The 19,409-nt window shown below is 38.9% G+C and overlaps 1 long non-coding RNA gene across 1 annotated transcript; it reads right to left on the bottom strand.

Moving 5' to 3' along the window:
• Positions 1-3,351: 3,351 nt before the first annotated feature.
• Positions 3,352-5,553, bottom strand: LOC129528117 (uncharacterized). The gene is made up of 3 exons (XR_008673337.1): positions 5,490-5,553; positions 4,907-5,018; positions 3,352-3,473 (listed from the first exon to the last, which is right to left on the bottom strand). It is a non-coding gene; the product is annotated as an uncharacterized lncRNA (long non-coding RNA).
• Positions 5,554-19,409: the final 13,856 nt, after the last annotated feature.

The following is a 19,409-nucleotide window of genomic DNA, read 5'->3' as shown; positions in this document are numbered from 1 at the left end:
TGTTTCTAAATGTAGACAATCCTTCCTCCATACAGAGAATAGCTAAATATTTGCCTTTTGTTTTCCCTTTATGATTTTTATTTCAAAGATTTTTATTTTAATCTACCTGGAATAGATAGCAGAACATAGCAGAAGATTAGAATCTACATTGAACTCTGTTTACAAATGTTCAATATTTCCTGCTAAATTATTATACTCTTTTATCAGATATAAAGTCTTATATATACAGAGGTCTATTTCTGAATTGTGCCTTTTCTTCTAGACTATAAGCTCCATGCAGGTAGGCAAATTTATTGTAATCACCTCATGCTTATCATATACTATTCTCTGTTCAGCCTAAAGCAACCGAAGGGAGAAAAGAAGAATTGAAAATCCTGTAGGGAAATGAAAAGCAGCCCATACTAAACTTGGAAAAATTTATTCTTCCTTCCCTAAAATGCTACAGGTGTGAATAAAATCTTATAAACCACGTTGGAAAGACACAGAAGATAGACAGAAATGTCAAATCTATGACATGCAATTGTATATAGAAAAAAAGAAGTCCATTTGAAATCTGATTGAATTTTAAGTACGTGGTACTTTCCTAATGAATAACCATGGCCCTTAAATTTTATCTTAAATGCTTAATCATAGGATTTTAATTCGCCTTATTATGGTTTAAAAAGAAAATGCAAATGTTACACTTACCAGCCATGCAAATAGTTGGGAGAATATATTTAAGGTCACATTTCTCTAGAAAGAGAGGCTGCTTGATTCACTTAGGTTTCCCAAGTAAAAGTTCAAAAGCACTACTTGCTTAAAGGTTTTGATTTCTCAAATCATAAAGCAATAAAGCAATTTTGGGTTTTAATTCTCTGAGTGTCTCCCCCTTTTAATCAAACATTAAAGAGGCTACAATAATATTGGTAGAATATTTAGAGATAGGTCAGAGGTCTGTGAAGAAATAAACTGCTTCATTTCCAACGTACTTCTAAGATGAAGACACCTGCTTCGAGGACGTGGAGATGGGTTGGGCGGCAGGAATTTGTCCCAGGAAAAGTACAGTCACAAGCTACCAGGTTTGTGTAAGGAGATTATGTCAGAACTGTGCTGGCAGACAATATGTGAAAAGAGAAAATAAAAAGTGCTTAAGCCTAGGTCACAATATCATTTGGGGTTAACACATTCTGCTAATTCACAATTCGTTCTTGCTTATAATCACAGAGTTAGTAGATTTCTTCTGAAATCACAACCAGCCATGATAAGACAGTACAGCTAATGCCTTACTCTGATGTTATTAAAACCTCTAATTCATAGTTTGGATTACCTAGCCATGCCATATGCAGCAGTGTTAATGCAGAGTGGGAAAAATTTGGACCCAAATTTCCTGCACCATGAAAATTCAAAACAAGAACAACATTGCTGTCAATCAAATCGACAAAGCCATTCTGATTCAAAGACCAGATTTCCTGATTAAAAATTTGCAATCAGATCAGGTCTTGGAGGATGCAAAGCTACGTGGGGCAAGCATTATTAAACATTTCAAAGGTCCAGTATAACCACTCAGGGTTTTCCACTGTGACTTCTGGCTTCAGTCACCTTTGAAGTGTTTGAAGCTGTGAGTCTCAGTTGCTTATTATTGGGACACATTTGTCTTCATTGAACAGTAAAGTACAAAGCTTCTAAAAATATGCATCTGAATGACACTGCAGGTACATGACTGCATGTACTAACTCTCTCCCCAAATTCACAATAGGTCTATGAACAAGTATATTTATAATATGAATAAAAGATACTGTAAAAGATCATCTAGTTCTAAACACGTACTTGAAGCAATACCTTTTTGAAAATCACCCCAGGAAAAAATGTGGCTATCCCTGTTTAAAACTTTGACCCCCTAGCAGCAATGACAGAAGACACCAAATAATTCTTTATGCAAAATATGTTGGGTTTGTTTTGTTTTGTTTGCAAAAAGCAATTTTTTCTTTTATAACCACAACTGCTTCAACTGAGTTTTCCTTGGGCACCAGACTTAAAGGTGATCTGCTAGTGATGGAAGCATGTCAGTGTATGTTCCCAGTAATAAAAATCTTCCTGGTATCTAACTTAAATCTCCTTTATTCCCGCAAGGTAAGTTCATTCACCACTTCCCTGAGGCTATTCTGTGTCCAGAGATGGCAGTGCTGCTGGAGATGAGAATACGGTCTAGCTTTATCTTTAGAGCATCTTTAAAATATAGATTACAAGAGAGAGGCTGACTACAAAGTGCTGCAGTGTGATATTTAGAGAGCACCCTGCTCTGCAGACCGAAGCCTGCCACTGTATTAATTCATCTCACACCATTTTCTGTTCTCATTACAATTTTATCTTAGGAATTAATACATTCTGCCATTTTCTATTCTGGCTACAATCTAGAGAAATCCGTGAGGCTGAATACATTTTGTACCACTTTGTTCTGCTTATAATGTTAAGATGTTTTCAAGAATGGATTAGTTCAATGCCACTTTCCCCACTTTATCTTGAGAATGAGAACTTAAAGACTTAGAAAACTTCATCTAGTACAAAGATTGTATAAAGAAGAGAAAATAGGCAAATAGTTTTATTTGCCTTTGTTTTAAGATTCTTTGACCTCCCATAAATTTTAAAGAGACTGCACAAAGGGCATATGTGAGTAGTGTTAGACATGTAACAAAGGTCTTTAGAAAGAAAGAGAAGTTTTCCTCATGAGTCGCTCTCCCAATCAAAGCAAATGGAAATCCTTCCATCAAAATTACATTAAAAAAACTCTAACAATTGAAAAGATACAGAAATTCTAACAAAGATTAAAATTTAGCATAAAATGTAAAAATATCTTCTCAATACAACGATTACCAAAATGGCTAAGTCATTTTGAAGACTCATGGAATAACCAAGTTCCTTTGGTCGCCAAAATCAAACTGGTAAAAGTGATTTTTTACATGGGATTAGGGATGGTGGCACACAAAATCGTGGAAAAACTACACAGTTAGGGTAATGTGACAATTTTTCCTTGTTAAATTATGGGACAAGTTCTTATTTTGACAGAAAGACAAAGTTTAGTGATGCTGTGTTTCATATACAAGATGAAACTAATGATTTGCCAGGAGGAGGTTTGCATATTGAATATCATCTTGAGCCATTTTCCATTCTTTACCTGCTGCTTCTCCCTCCCAAATGCTCTAGAGGCTTCCATAGCTTTTCATCTGCTTCCTTCTTTTGTTCAACAGTACACCTTTGTGACATTAGTTGGGGGTACGTGCCATGCTTGGGAAACAAAGTACAGTTAATTGGCTTCAGTATCTCCAGTTCAATTACTTTATTCAGCCACAGATATGACCCAGGTAAAGCCCTTACCTCCACCTATCTAGTTAGTTTCCTCTCCCATTGCCCTTGGTGGTTATTGCCGATTTTGACCTTTTAAGAACATTCTTCATTTCCAGTTTCTCCCTTATTCTCTGCAGAAAACCATAACTTCTCTTTGCAGAAAACAAAAACAAAAACAAAAACAAACAAAAAAAAAAACATTGTAGTACTCTCCCTCTTCTATCCTCTCCCAGAAATGTATGTAAATCAATTCCTACATTTGTTTCCCTCACACCAACCCAGGCATTGGGGTAGGCATTCCTTCTTGCCTCTGGAGGTCCTCCATTCATCTGGTCACAGGTTCACCACCTCCAGGACCTTGCTCCCTTGGTCCCTGACTCTCTTTCCTGTACATTTGATCTCCCCTCCTGATACACAGGCTGGACCCCTTACAATAAATATAATCAATCTCAGGCCTCTCAATTCTTTAAAACATAAGAAATGGGATTTTTAACCTCAAATACCATTCCAATTACCTCCCTTTTTCTTAATTCCCTTCACAGCCAAATTTTCTTTCCTCCCACTAATTTCCAACACTTTGCAGTGTGGCTTCTGCTCCAAGATGCCACAACACTGCTTTCCTGACCCTAGGGTCACAAGTGGCCTCAGTGTTGACATACCTACTGAACACATTCACATGCTTATCTTACTTCTCAGTAGTATTTACACTGTAGGCCACTTCTTCCTGCTTAAAACAGTTTTTTTGTTTGTTTGTTTGTTTGTTTTGAGACAGAGTCTCACTCTATCGCCCAGGCTGGAGTGCAGTGGTACTATCTTGGCTCACTGCGACCTCTGCCTCCTGGGTTCAAGCAATTCTCGCCTCAGCCTCCCAAGTAGCTGGGATTACAGGCACACACCACCATGTCCAGCTAACTGTATTTTTAGTAGAGACGAGGTTTCACCATGTTGGCCAGGCTGGTCTTGAACTCCTGACCTCAAGTGATCCACACGCTTCGGCCTCCCAAAATGCTGGGATAACAGCGGTGAGCCACCCCACCTGGTCTGAAACTGTTTATTTTGATTTAGAGACACTACCCTCTTTTAATACTTTGCCCTCCTGGTGGCTGTTCCTTCTCTTCATTCATCCTTTTGCTCTCCCTTGAAATGCTGCTGTGCCCCAGGGATCCACTATCAGCCATCTGATCTTCCTATGTTCTTCATGGATAAGTTTGCCCAAACATATGGCTTCTTTATCTCTCATAACTTTATACCTTCCAAATCCAAGCTTTCCCTCCAACCTTGCCTGCTGAGTTCCTGAATTACTCCCTTCTATGTATCTGTTTTGAGTATCTTGGTGTGATCGTTAATTTTGTATGTCAACTTGGACTGGGCTAAGGGATGCTCAGATGGCTGGTAGAACATTGTTTCTGGGTGTGCCTGTAAAGGTGTTTCTGGAAGAGACTAACATTTGGCTCAGTAGCCTAAGTAAAGAAGATTCCCCCTCACCAATGCAGGTAGGCATCATCCAGTCCACTGAGTAACATCCACCATCTCCTATCCTTGGACATCAGAGCTGGTTCTCAGGCCTTAAGACTCTAAAACTTACAACTGTGTTCTCTCTCCCTCTTGGTTCTCAGATCTTCAGACTCAGACTGAATTACACCACCAGCTTTCCTGATTCTCCAGCCTGCAGACGGCAGATGATGGAACTTCTCAGCCTACATAAGCATATGAGACAATTGCCATAATAAATATACTCATAGATAGATAGATTGAGGGAGAGAGAGAGAGAGAGAGAAATTATCCTATTGATTCTGTCTCTGTAAGACCCTAACTAAAGTACTTAGGATCAGCATAATTTCTCTCATTGAAATCACCACATCTCCCTTAAGTTCCAGCCAGTTTCACCTTGGCTGGATGTGTTGAGGGTAAGATATGGGAGCTCATGTCACTTGTAAACTGTGCTCCAAGTGATGACTTTGCTTTTTGCAACTGACCAATTTCAAAACAAACAAATAAACAAACGAACACCTGAATGACTCAATTGCTGCTATTTCTCAAGCTGTTGTACCAGAACACATTGCGATTTACCTAGTTATATCAGGCTGTCTTACAAATAACCTAAAAATTAATATGATCAACAAGTATCTTACCACATCACAGAATCCTACCCATCCCACTCCCACTACCTGACTACTTTCAAACTCGACGTCTTTGGTTCTTGGATTCTTGAATTCATAGCCAGAATTTCTCACTGGTAAGAGTTCACTCCAGTAACACTAGAACAAGAACAGGAAACACAATCAAGGAACGATTCCAAAGATCAGGAGGAAATGGTTAGTATAACAGTAATCTTTCTTAAGAATTTTCCAGTAACGCTAGTTTTGCCTGTCAGGAGAGCAAAGAATTAAACATCTTAAAATCAACTCTCAAGACACTTAACATCCATTTTATACACAAGGAAGATTTCAACCAGCTACAAGTGTATAATTTAAAAATTCAGCTTATTCAGCAGAGTGAATATGGAGAAGGTAATTGCATGTCACCAATTTAGAAACATCAATCGGAAGAGAAGTTGTCCACAATCTTTTGTGGTGTTTTTCAGGATAAGGTTAAAGTGAAGGAAACATCTTTTATAAATATGTCAAGAAAAGAGGTTAGGATTATTTCTATCCACTATTTATATTTAATTTCCCCTTTTATTCTTTTTTTTTTCTTTTTAGATGGAGTCTTGCTCTGTCACCCAGGCTGGAGTGCAGTGGCGTGATATGAGCTCAATGAAAGCTCCACCTCCAGGGTTCAAGTGATTCTCCTGCCTCAGCCTTCCAAGTAGCTGGATCTACAGATGCACACCACCAAGCTAGGTTAATTTTTTTTTTTTTTTTTTTTTTTGTATTTTTAGTAGAAACAGGGTTTCACCATACTGGCCAGGCTGGTCTCAAACTCCTGACCTCACGTGATCTGCCCACCTCAGCCTCCCAAAGTATTGGGATTACAGGCATGAATCACTGTGTCCAGCCACCCCTTTTATTCTAAAACTATACCATTGTTGCTATTTGAGCCTTAAATACAACCTACAATAAACAAGGAAATGGACAAACCATTTATCTAAAATGTCCAAATACAGTTTTAAAAGAGTCTCCAGTGAAGGCACTTTTGAAGAGCCAGCATTGACTTCTTGTTGACCAAATAAGTAATTGTTAAAGTAAATCTACCATGTGAAATAACTCAGACTTAATGGAACCCTTTGAAAAAGATACTTGATTCTCATTAGAAGTAGAATCGTTGATTTTCCATTCCCTCTTTTATGGTTTGAACACAGATGAGACTTTAATCAAACATAATTTGAAATGACAATTTGAAATGCTATGAAAACATTATTCTATGTGAAAAGCAAGACTTTGTGACTGAACATATGAACAGACACTTTCATGTCTTCCATTCATTTTTCTCTAGATTTCCAAAACAAGTTTTTTATCACCCTGGGAGAAGAACAGTTCTTAGCTGCTCAGGGACTACCTTTAGCAGTATGGGAAAAGTAGTTTACTCTCCCATCTCATTCAATCCCTGTTCTTGGCTGTAATAGTGACAATTAACTTTAATTGTAATGGCAGCCAGTCTGATGAAGACTGTGGACAGTTAGGGACAGAGCTGAAACCACTATACACTCATTTCCCCAAAGACCATGTACCTTTAGGGGGTAATGACTTTGTGTCATTATATCCTGATCCAAAATTCAGCTGATAGACTAAAGGGTAACAGTTCTATTTCCCATTACCAAGAAGCCCAGGCTAGTGGTTCCTATTCATGTTGTGATAGTCTCCAATAAGTTTCTTATTAAATTTCTTACTGCTTGAAGCTTAGAAGACTTTCTTTTTAGTGGTATACCACATTTTATCAGGAAGGTATATTTTAGAAAAGGTAAAAAAAAAAAGAATATGAAGGGTATATCAGAGCAAGACTAATAGATGGTAAGACACTTCTTTGATATACTTAAATGAGAAAAAGAAAAACATAAATATATGTCAGCTCCGGCAAAGAAAAAAAAGCCAACATTTTTGCTTTTTTTCTACTATATTACAGCTTATGTCAGTAGCTAGAAAGATTATAAAATTTTTTTTTGCATTTCAACCACTCTTTCAACAGTATATGAAAAGCACAGGCATAAACATATTATTTATTTAAAACTAAGCATCCAGTTATAGTCCAGAGATCACTATAGAAAGTTGGTAAGTGGATCCCTGAGGCAATGGAAACCAGATTTTTTTCTGTCCCCATAAGACTCATTTCCAAACCCCATGGGGGTTTATCAAGCCCAGTTTCAAGTGTCCTGATCCTTTCAGACTCCAATTAACTTGTGCTGTTATGCTGGTTTTAATTCAGGCCTGTGTTGCTCATCTCCAGTGAGGAAAAACCAACATAGGCAATGAGGTTAAGCAAAGTGGTGGTTGGGAATTTGCAAGGGGAAAATAAAGTCCCCAAGAGAGAGAACACCCATTCTAAGCTACCTTGACTATTATAAAGAGTCTCTGATAACCTCATAGTGCCTGGGCTAAGGGTTGACAACAAAGGTAGGCACCCACCCAATGGCTCTGACAGAATCAGAGATCGTGTTTAGCAGGCCTGCTAGAGGCAAACATGTTTTAGTTTTAATTTTTAATTTTTTTATTTCAATAGGTTTTGGGGGAATAGGTGGTGTTTGGTTACATGAATAAGTTCAAGTAATTTAGTGGTGATTTCTGAGATTTTGGTGCACCCATCACCCAAGCAGTGTCCACTGTGCCCAATCTGTAGTCATTTATCCCTTGCCTCCTCCTACCCTTTTTTCCCAGAGTCCCCAAAGTCCAATGTGTCATTCTTATGCCTTTGCATCCTCATAGCTTAGCTCCCATATATGAATGAGAACATACAATGTTTGTTTTTTCCATTCCTGAGTTACTTCATTTATAATACTAGTCTCCAGATCAGGCGCAGTGGCTCATGCCTGTAATCCCAGCACTTTGGGAGGCTAAGGCAGGTGGATCACTTGAGGTCAGGAGTTCAAGACCAGCCTGGTCAACGTGGTGAAACCTGTCTCTACTAAAAATACAAAAATTAGCTAGGTGTGGTGGCATGTGCCTATAGTCTCAGTTACACAGGAGGCTGAGCCAGGAGAATCGCTTGAACCTGAGAGGCAGAGGTTGCAATAAGCCAAGATCTTGCCAGTCCAGCCTGGGCGACAGAGCGAGACTCTGTCTCAATAAAATAAAATAAAAAAGAATAGAAAAAAATAAAAATCTCCAATTCCATCCAGGTTGCTGTGAATGCCATTATTTTATTCCTTTTTATGGCTGAGTAGTATTCCATGGTGTGTGTACATATATATGTGTGTGTGTACATATATATACACATACATATATGTGTATATATATATCACATTTTCTTTATCCACTCGTTGATTGATGGGAATTTGGGCTGGTTTCATATTTTTACAATTGCAAATTGTGCTGCTATAAACATGAGTGTGCAAGTATCTTTTTTGTACAGTGACTTCTCTGGGTACATATCTAGCAGTAGGATTGCTGGATCAAATGGTAGATCTACTTTTAGTTCTTTAAGGAATCTCCACACTATTTTCCATAGTGGTTGTACTAGTTTACATTCCCACCAACTGTGTAAAAGTTTCCCTTTTTTGCCACATCCACACCAACATCTATTATTTATTGATTTTTTGATTATGACCATTCTTGCAAGAGTGAGGTGGTATCGCATTGTGGTTTTGATTTGCATTTCCCTAATCATTAGTGATGTTGAGCATTTTTCCATATGCTTCTTGGCAATTTGTGTATTGTCTTTGGAGAATTGTCTACTCATGCACTTAGCCCACTTTTTGATGGAATTGTTTGTTTTTTTCTTGCTGATTTGAGTTCCTTGTAGATTCTGGATATTAGTCCTTTGTTTGATGTACAGATTGTGAAGATTTTCTCCCACTTTGTGGGCTGTCTGTTAACTCTGCTGCTGGTTATTATTATTATTATTATTTTGCTGGGCAGAAGCTCTTTAATTTAATTAAGTCCCATCTATTTATCTTTGATTTTGTTGCATTTACTTTTGGGTTCTTGGTCATAAAGTCTTGAGGCAAACAGATCTTTACAGCACACATCAGGGACTGGGGAGAGCCTGAGGAGGGCTGGCTTTCCCTACTGTGTCCCCCTCCTTTTTCCTGCCTTACATACATGTCTCTCTCATTTCATTCCTGTGAGTCAATTCTGAAACTGTTGAAAGAGGATTGGCTACACTTCCCATCAGCCACCTAGCAGCCCTCAACCACAACCAGCTTTTCTTAAACTCATGGCTGGCTTCAGAAGAGAAAGCAAGGAGAAAAAGAGAAAGAAAAAAGGTAGACAACATCCAGACAGCAGGGAGGCAGCTCTGAGGCTTTTGCATGGAAGATACTGATTCCACATCAGCAAGCCAAATAGGCACTTTGAAGAGTGCCTAGACCTGAGTCAGTCATGGGTAACAATCTTTGAATAGGATGACTACAGCTGGTCATATACTTAAGCAAGGTTTAGACTAAACAATGTGGCCTGTGTGCCTTTTTTAGTGTTTACATTCCATTTCCACTAATCCCCTTGACATTAAAAAAAAAATCTTCTATGGATGCAAATTCATACTATATTATTTCCATATATATATATATGGAAATAATCATATAAATGGCAATAACAATATTAGCTAACATATATTCATACTTGCTGTGGCCACATACTCAGTATTGCACTAAGCATTTCACTTGTCTTATCTCAGTTTATTTTTACAACAAACCCTATAAGAAAATGTCCCCTCAGGAGGCTTATCTGTGAAATACTGTACAATCCCCGCACTCAACTGATGAGAAGACTGAGGTCACATAGCCAACAAGTGGTAGAAGAGTTGGTACTCAAACCAAGGTATTTCTGGCCCCAAAGCCATTTTCTTAATCCTTACCCAACACTGCTCTGAGAACAAATCTCAGATCTCATTTATCTGAGCCTCAGATTCCTCAGTTTAGTGAGAGGACTGAATGGTACTATCTGCCAGCTCTGAAATGCTCTACTAAATGAAGGCTTGCTAACTTTGCAGGAAAAAAAGCCATTGAGTCAGGATTTACAATCACATCTCTCTTTTGGTCAGAACTTCAGGTATGTTTCTGAATAAGTGTTTCCACAGTTTCCTCCTGTGTGTGGTGAGTCTGAGAATGTCCTCTTTTGTTAAAAAAAAAAAAAAATCCTCCCCTAGATTCCACATACCAGCTGTAACCTTTTTCTCTGCCCCTTTTATAACCAACGCGTCATAACAGTGGTCAATACTTGCTGCCAACCCTTCCTCATTGTCCATTCTTGCCATCCTGCTCCAGTTTGGCTTTTGCCCAACAATCCACAGAAACCCCTCTTATCAATGTCCCCTTCAGCCTCCATGATGATCTTCACCTGGAAGGAAACTATAGTTCCATGATACAGAAGAACAGGCAAAAGAAAAAAAAAAGGCATCTACAGAACAAAACAACATTTGTGAACTATCTTCCCTGAAACTCTTAAGCTAAGTACAAAACGCAAATACACATCATTAGACATATATTCATTATTTTTCATAAAATATCTTAGTACCACAAGAGTTTCTTTTCCTTATTACACTGGTAGTTATTGTGTTCAGGGAAACTGTTAAGTAGTTTAGATTTTATTTGAACAAATATACCTATTTTGCTATTGCTATATATCACCTTAGCATATACTAAGATTATATTACATTTGTTGAGGCTGCCTAAACTAAAGAAAATTTCAATATTTTGTAGCCATAGGAGATCATCTGAATTGCCTTCCTTAGGCTTAGGTAGGAAAACAGGCTGAAGGATTAATGACTCACCTAATGTCACATAACTCATATTGGTAGACCTGGAACTAGAAGCCAAATCTCAGAATTCAAATTGAGAATCATGCCATAATACCATTCTCCCTTGATATATTTCAAAAGAGGAGTGGATTTGACACAGTGAGATATGCCTTTTACTAGTCAGTAAGTGACAAGGCAGTACTTAAGAAGAAGAATATTGAATCTCTCCTTTCTAACCCGCCTATTCCCACCCTGTTCTCAATATGTGCTTTGGCCACTTGGGAAGTGGTCCCAGGTCATTGTTTAGTCATGTTAGCTACAGTAATTAGATTTGCAAATGTTTCATCATTAAAAAAATTAGATTAGATTCAAAGTTATATCAATAATAACACCATTTTTATTCATTTTCATTCCAATATGCTTTTCGGAGTAGAAAATAATACGGGAGGTACAGTTAAAGCTAGTACACCAGGAACTTGGCCTGACATGCAGGCTGTCTTAGGGATGCCTCAGCCTGTCCTCTAGGTTCTACCATAGGAATGGGAATGCCTGTGTACAACTGTCACCACCATGTATGGCAAAGCAGTGGTTTCAAGATGGCCAAAAGGCAGCTCAGATGTTTGGTATGAGACATTCTCACATTGCTTCACTTTCTTGTTACTAAACATACTACATATTGGGCAGATAATTCTTTAGAACAGAAAAGTTTGGAAACAAATTTTCCTAGATGTTCATGGTTGGAGGATCAGTAGAGGACATAGCTCTCCAACCAAATCCCATTCCATCTGGTCATGAGCCAGATAAGCCAGCCACCGGCTGGGCAAATAGCATTGATGAGATGAAAAGATGTTCCCTTTAGACTGAAGAGATTGGTTTCATAAGAAACCAACCTTGACAAATTTTTCTGTTTCTTTAAAACACAATACTACATTTAAAATGGAGTTGGCCTATGTATCTTTGACCAAATCTTGTTTTCACTTCTGAAATTAGCAGCAACAAGGGAGTTGGGGGGAAAAGCCACCCTCCTCCATCTCCCTGAAGGCCAGAACAGCAGGTGTGCCTATTTTCAGAGGTAAGTGAAATATTTGCCAAATCATTTGGCACATTTCAACACAAAATGTGCCAAATTACCTGTCAAGGCTAAACAGCCTTTTTAGAAGAAAGATAAATGGCCTTCCATACACATTTGCATGGACCCACAGTGCCATCCAGTGGCTCATTATATCGGTCACAAGTGTGCAGGGCTCCACTTGTCTCCCAGGGTTTGGTTCCAAGCTGACCATCCTTGTTATGGCATTGGTTTATTTGGTACCCAGAGCCTTTGGGACTTGGTAAGGTGCAATGCATGCATTTGAAATGAGCTGGGTTGGAGGAGAGTTGGTGTCAAAGCTTGGATGTCTTGCCTATGGTGTCTTGGTGACAGCGCAAGTTTTAGAGATTCTCCAACTAGCAAACATCCATGTACCTTCTTGCATTGAATCAATGCCAAGAACAACTTACTAAACATGTCTAAACATCCCAGATCTTTGTGTTTAGTCTCTAGGCTTTGTCACCTTATGGGGACTGGGCCAGCCAGAGTATAGCAATCATCTTCATTTTACTTCCACTTGGTAAACAATTTTAAAATTCTCTACTTGTCCAATTTCTCCTTTACAATGCTTTTTTTTAAGGGACTGAATTTCTCTTTACCAAGAATTCCAGGACTGCTGGGCAATATAAGTTGACGAAAAGTAAGTAAAGAGGAAGGAAGTTAGGAAATAAAAGAAGGAGGAAGAAAAAACAGAGAAGACAGGTTTGATTCTCTTCTTTTCAGACAACTGAAGGGTCAAGCTGACACTATCTCTTCAAATGTCAGTTTCTATAAACTGTAGAGCAAACAGGGTTTTTTAAAGGAAAATGGATCGTATGGTAACAGCAGCAGCTGTATGTTCCCATAAAGAGGTAGATTCCTTTTCAGATAGTAGCTGTGCAATGCTTGTAACAAAACACAGAGCTGGACCAATCAAAAGAACTGAGAACTGCTTCACTCACTCACCAGGTTGGTTCTGAAGGGGTCACAGTTCTCACTGGGGGAACATTCTGGAAAGGAAACAAGAATCTGAACAGAAATTACAGATTGCTACAAATAGGTTGATTCTTTTCCCATTGGCTTTCCCAGCATAGCTGGACAGTGACCTGTAACATGGTTTAGCTTTAAATTATCTGAACCTGTCAGACTAGATTTAGACATTTTGGTTTGTCACTTTTTCACCTTTTTTTTAAAGGTTCCATCAAGCAAATCCACTGCTCTAATCAGCAGCCTGTTTCCTTCCCAAATAATTTAAATCCATGTGGTTCTAATCTTGACAGACCTGGGTAGACCATACCCACTGGGGCTATAGCTGCCATTTTCCATTTGCTATTTAATTTTATTTTATTTTAATACACTATTTGAAATAATCAGAATTGAAGGAAACATGAAGACTATTAACTAGGTTAATATCCCCATTTTACAGACATGAAAATTGAGGCCCATTTTCCAGTCTTCCTTTTCTAAATGAATACAAATCTTTGGCCTACAGTAAGAGGACATAATAGAAAAAGAGTCAGTTACTTTCACATTTTTTACATTAAGGAAATATCTCCAAACTTGATGTCTTCAACAAATATAATCTAAGAGTTTGGTGAAAAGATTAAGAGAATAGTGTAACTACATTTGTGTCCCCTCCTGCTGCATTCCAGGAGAGGATGTGGAATCTTCAGTGATACGTGGAATGACACACCCATTTGTGCTCTGGTAACAGAGATTCTGAGTTGCCCAGTTCTGGTGTCACTAACAGTCGGGCTGACTCATTTGGACTTTGAAGCCTTGTAATGGAGAAATTGTGGTTTTTCTGGATTATTCCATCTGAGATGAAAAAAAGGCTTAAAAAACAAGTTCTGTAAACACAGTGCCTGATCAAAGACTTGGGAGAATGATATTATATAAATGCCTGTCTGAACAGTAGAAGCCCAATTAGGAAAGGACATGGGAAAAAAACTATTTAAAGAAATCATGATTAGGCTACTGGCTGCCAAGAATGTCTTGCTTAACAGATTACAGATGATTCCCTATTGGAAGAAGGCCTCCTAAAGCAATAGCCATAGGACAGAATGATGGAGAACTGCAGGCCAGAGCAGTTGCTTAGCTGAGATTCAGGGGAGGGGCCTTAAAGTGAAAATCGGTACTGTGTATTCTCTTTTAGAGTCTCTGTCACATCAAGATTCAAGATCTTGTGGTTACAGTAGAGAAATACCCACTCTAACCAGTTCAAGTTAAAAAATAAAAACAGGCTGGGCACGGTGGCTCCCGCCTGTAATCCCAGCACTTTGGGAGGCTGAGGCAGGCGGATCACGAGGTCAAGAGATCAAGACCATCCTGGCTAACATGGTGAAACCCAATTTCTACTAAAAATACAAAAAATTAGCCAGGTGTGGTGGCGGGCACCTGTAGTCCCAGCTACTCGGGAGGCTGAGACAGGAGAATGGCGTGAACCCGGGAGGCGGAGCTGGCAGTGAGCCGCGATCGCGCCACTGCACTCCAGCTTGGGTGACGGAGCGAGACTCCATCTCAAAAAATAAATAAATAAATAAATAAATAAATAAATAAATAAATAAATAAATAAATAATAAAAATAAAAAAACAATCCCAAAAAGATGAGTCCGTTATTGTTAGACCTCATCTGACAATCAGACACCCATGGGCATAAAGCAAAGTCCAGCTGGATCTCAATAGGGCCTCAAACTTAGAACTCAAGAGTCAGTAACTGAGTACTGATAGAGATATCTCTCTCCCCTTCCTTCCCTATCAATACATATTTATGGACACCTATATTAATAAGCAAAATATACAAAGATTTCATCCTTGTGTAGCTTTGCATTCTAACTTTCCTGCCCCATCCCCATTTCCACACCTCCCTGCCATCTGTTATTTGTTCCATTCTTCTCTTTACAAATGAGCTTTCCCGACTTACTCTTAGTCTCAGCTTCTCTATAACTTCAGCAGGGATTGACCTTCACTATGTTACAGAATCCACCTCTGATTCTCTATGACCTTCTATCTGTAGAGTTTTCCAACTAAATGCTTACAGTTAGCCACCTCAACCATTGGCTGGCTTTGAGTAAGAAGTCATTCCTGATGAAAGTTACAAGGTGTAAACATGGTGGCCTAGGCTAATCTCTTGGTCTCAAGTCACTAATGGATGCAGTCATTGATAGGGTCCTTGATGGACAAAGTTCTCAGAAAAAAATGGGCTGTTGTTGAGGTGGACATCCCAAAATACATCTACCATTTAATTATATATTTGTTCAAGTTTATATGAATATTCTTTGATAAATTTTAGAATATGTCCCTGACTATGCTAGACTACTAAATCTTCCTTTCATAGCACGAATTTCAAGATGATGTGGTCAATTTATGCCAAAATGTCTATCACTTTCCCATCACTAGCCAGTTCTTCTTTGTTGGTCAGGATTTAGAATCAAGTAGAAATTTGCCCAATTGCTTTCTCTAACTTCTAAACTATGAAATTATCAACAAGACAATTCAACAATTTACCAGATGCTCTGCTTTTAGAAGAATGACACTTGCAGCATATGTCCAACTAGAGTAATGAGGTATTTCAGCAATCTTGTTTCTGTGCCAAATTTCAAAAAAAAGTCATCCATATTATTGTCTAAGATTCTTCAAGTCTATGTCTAGTTTTGAGGCTGTGGTAGTGGTTATGAAAATCATGATATTACTTTGGTGTCTCTTTTCTGTTGTCCTCTAGCAAGTTCTTTGCCAGGTCTTATCCTTATCCTAACTCTCAACAGGGTTACTTTGCGGAAAAACTCCTGTAAATATCAATAGATACATTTACTCATTTAGGAACAAGTAACAGATATGATATTATAAGACCTCAGCAGTGATTTTCTGTTTGCTGTTGGAACTGCCCATTTTAAGAGGTTTTGCCTGGGCTTGTTATGAGCCATGTAAAATCCTTTCCACTGCATTTCTGCTCCAGAAGGCTATCTTGCAACACCTCAGTGACAGTGATAAAAAGGGCCAAAATTGGGTGAAGCTCAATTGTGCATTCAGATATATGCAGAAAGTCAGGTAATGTGGTCAGCCTTGGGATGCCATGCTCAGAAAGAGTCTCTGTGAGCCTCAGTAGTGTGAGCATCTTGTTGGGTATGTGAAGGATGAATGGGATCATTCTGAATTGAAGCTAGAGCTAATTTGTTGAGCGGAATCACAGACAACTGACAACAAGCTTTACAATATTAAGAGTCTTCCATTTGAACTTCACAAATACAGGTACGCAGACATCCACCATGACAATCAACTTGTCACATACTGGTACAGCTGTTATACATCTGTCTGGTTCCTGGCAGAATAATTTTCTTCATCAAATTTGTCAAAATGGGAAATCCATCTGTTGGCTGATGATAGTAGAAACTTTCTGTGCAAGGCGAAGTATAGGATCATCAGAAGGTTACCAATGATTTGGGAAAGTTTAGGGCCTTAGACATAAATGATTTCTGCTGATACTGTCACTCTTGAATGAGCAACACTCTAGAAGACTGAGCTGAGAAGCTTTTTCTATGAGATATCTTCATCAAAGTATCTGCTTTTACATAATAGGATAAAGTTTATGTTGCCTGTAATTGTATCAGCCATAACCTACTGCAGTTTTAAATTGACTTCTGCTTTTTAAATAGCTCCTATATGAAGATATCACTGAGTCCCCACAATAACACTGTGAAATGTTAGAGCACTTCATAATGCCTTCATTTAGTATATGAGGATACTGAAAGGCATGATAAATTATACAGCTTGCTCAAAGGCTCTAGAAATTGCATGACTTTCTGAAAGTCATATGCCCTTGTTAGTGAGCAAAGTGACTAGAACATTCTAGGTATTCTGACTCCTGGCCCAACACTCTTCACCACAACACTTTATTTTCTTTTCTTTCACATTGAGCAAATCTCATCCAATGGTTATTCTTTTGGTCCAAAATGGCTGCCTCAGCTCCTACCTTCACATTTGCCTCTCAGCCATAAAAGTACGATATGAGAAATTTACTTACCTTCCACTGGTTAAAATTTAGCCACATGGTCACATACAGCCATAGATCACCTGTAAAATTTAGTCTTTTTTTTATGAACAATGATGTGCCCTGCTAAAATTCAGGGGGAGTCTATTACTAAAAAAAGAAAGAAAGAATAAATTTGAGGAGACAAGTGCCTGCTACAAGTATCCAAAGAGAACACCAAGTAAAAATGGCTCCACTTACATCTTGTTTGGGGTGATATAATTTTAAGAGCAACGTTTTCTGGGTTGAAATGGGGCCTTCTAAATGGCTCTCGGAATGTCACCAAGCAATTGCTTTCCTGGACCACTCAGTTTCCAAAGAATTTTAGTATAGGAGACTTAGGCACAGCTGTAGATAGCACTTTGTAGTTCATGAAATTATATCACGATCATTTGATCAACATTTTAGCAAAGTTATCCAATTTCAATATAGAATGAACAGGCTTACACTAAAATGGAAAGGGTGGGCCATGAGAAAGAGTGGATGTTGTGCTGAAGCCCATCCCCCAAAAAATAATTAAAGAGCCTTAGTTCTATAATGTTTTCTCATACCTCTAATCTCATGGTTCCCCAAAAGATTTGTAATTGAGGCCCTTGGTCTTGGTTCTCATTGTGAAATAAGGATGGATTCTAGAGCCTTCAACATTCTTCCACTGGGAGAGCAGTTTCAAAAGAGAAATCCAATAGCCCAAAAGAGAAAATCTGATGAATAATGAGGCACAAAGAAAGGAGAAGCTGAGAAAATGGTTTCATGGAGGAGCTCAGTATAAGAAGGGGAAATGCACAGCAAATGATGGTGGATGACAGATACAATTCTTTCTCTGGCTACTTTCACCTTTCTTTGAGATTTTTGTTTCTCTCATTCTACTTACATTCACCCTTCCTCTCATTGTGATTTCTGTCTTTTCAGTGGATTTTGAATAATCTGACCTTGCATCTCTTAAATACGACTGTATCAGTAGCTCCTTTGTAGCAACTTTGTGTGTGTGCTCATATAAAAGAAAATCCTATGGCATCTCAAAAGGTAATGACTGGATTCATTCAATTAGAGTCAAGAATACTGTGTTTCTCTTTTGGGAATTTCTCTGGCAGCCCCAGTGACAAAGCAAAGGGAGCAACGGGTGAGATGAAATTCCTTCTTTTGCTAAACCACAAGGGCCCTAGCTTGCCATTTCACAAGGCATTGCCTTTTCCACTCATCAGAGTAAGGCAACAGCCCCCAGAGCAATCTTGTAATTATACACAGCTTTGCTCTTACAAGGTGATATGCAGATTGAGCTCATTTATCAACTCTTCACTTATCAAGGATGATTATTTTAAAGACAGTAAAATTTGCTGCCTTTTAAAAACATGGGGGATAGTTTCTCCACTGATAGTTTCTTCTGAATAAAATTATATTGGAATATACAACTCAGCCTCTAGGCAGAAATAAGTGCTTTTCACCAGCCCTGTCTTTGTCATCCTGGAGCACAGCTATCATTTGTTTTTAGTGTGTTGTTGTAGATGAGCCACCCCTGCTCATCATTTCAGCACTGGAATCGTTTGGAATGTTCAATCTCCTGAATTTCAAATGCACTGGAAAGCCCACTGCTCATCTCCTTACAGGAACAGTGAAGCCAAAAACAATGTATCTGCATGGAGCTGTAGAGATTATGGGCTTCCAGATGTATGTGGACTCCTGATGCCTCAGTTCCTCTACAGCTCTCGCCTATGCCCCTGCCTCTTTCAGATGGACTGCAAACTAAAGCCCCTCCTCTCAGACCTGGGACCTAGGCTCAGCCATGGCTGCTGGCTTCCAATATTGGCCTCCTATGGGGCCCTCTTTTGCAGAACAGCTCAAAATAATGCAGTGTTCCCAAGGAGCTCTGGGCTCCTGGCGTGCTCTGGACTCCTGGTTGCTCACCTTCTACCCCTACCTACCACACTGGTACAGCACCAGCAACAGGCTTCAGGTTGAGGCCTTCTGCTTAGTTTTGACAATTCCCCATTACTGATGCCCCTGTAAAATGAGACAATTATTGAACCCTCCGTTGGCAGGAAACTGGGATGCTGTGTCATCCTCCTGCCAGTCTTCAGGGCTGGGGTCCTGCCACTTAAATACAGATTCTCTAGAGAACAATAGCCCACCCTCTTGGCTACTGAACCTCAATTGCCATAAGAGGAA

The sequence above is a fragment of the Gorilla gorilla genome, chromosome 19 (genome assembly GCF_029281585.2).
Source record: "Gorilla gorilla gorilla isolate KB3781 chromosome 19, NHGRI_mGorGor1-v2.1_pri, whole genome shotgun sequence".
In the NCBI taxonomy this organism is placed as follows: domain Eukaryota; kingdom Metazoa; phylum Chordata; class Mammalia; order Primates; family Hominidae; genus Gorilla; species Gorilla gorilla.
The sequence above is the reverse complement of the archived record's forward strand: the minus strand, read 5'-3'. Positions and strand labels throughout refer to the sequence as shown.